The following is a 663-nucleotide window of genomic DNA, read 5'->3' as shown; positions in this document are numbered from 1 at the left end:
TTCTATTTATTTATATTCTTTCCTAGCATTCTTTTTATTTGCTCCTTATCCAATCATTTTTTATTTTTTATTTCAAATAACTACTTATCCCATCTCTTTAGTTAAAAAATGATTCCAAATGCTTATATTACTTAATCATTTACACCATATTTTAAAAAAGAAAACATCTTTTTATTTCATTCCAAACTTAGAGCGGGCTATTAAGAAAAGCTTCAATAATATATCAAATTAACAGTTTGCGGACAAGGAAAAATTATTTGCTTTTACCTAAAACGATACTCTTTCAATAAAGCACACATTACCTGGTCCCGGCGGGGCTCGAACCCGCGACCTTCGGCTGTCTTTGATCACTCATAAGACCAACGCTCTAACCAACTGAGCTACGGGACCATGTGTCAAAGCTTTAATAATTATCTTTTTTATTTTCAAAACATAACAATTTTTCTGCCTCCGCCCTAACAATTCCTCGAACAATGCTGCATAAAATTTTAGTTGAAACATATTATCCGACAGGCGTGCAAAGAAGAATTTTTTTCCAAACGAAAGGAAACTCTTGATATTTTTAAGTGGTTGGAACCTACCATGGAAAGCTTAGTCTTGTTTTGAAATTTTTTAACATTATTATTGATCTTAGATCTTTGTGTTTATTTCATTTGGTTTCGA

The 663-nt window shown here is 31.7% G+C and overlaps 1 non-coding gene across 1 annotated transcript; it reads right to left on the bottom strand.

Annotated features, from left to right (window-relative positions):
* Positions 1-303: 303 nt before the first annotated feature.
* TRNAI-UAU (transfer RNA isoleucine (anticodon UAU)) lies at positions 304-390 on the bottom strand. The gene is given in 2 exon segments: positions 304-339; positions 353-390. It is a non-coding gene; the product is annotated as a tRNA-Ile (tRNA).
* Between the last annotated feature and the right edge of the window lie 273 nt (positions 391-663).

The sequence above is a fragment of the Cryptomeria japonica genome, chromosome 4, assembly GCF_030272615.1.
Source record: "Cryptomeria japonica chromosome 4, Sugi_1.0, whole genome shotgun sequence".
Taxonomy (NCBI): Eukaryota; Viridiplantae; Streptophyta; class Pinopsida; order Cupressales; family Cupressaceae; genus Cryptomeria; species Cryptomeria japonica.
This window is presented reverse-complemented; position numbering and strand designations above follow the sequence as displayed.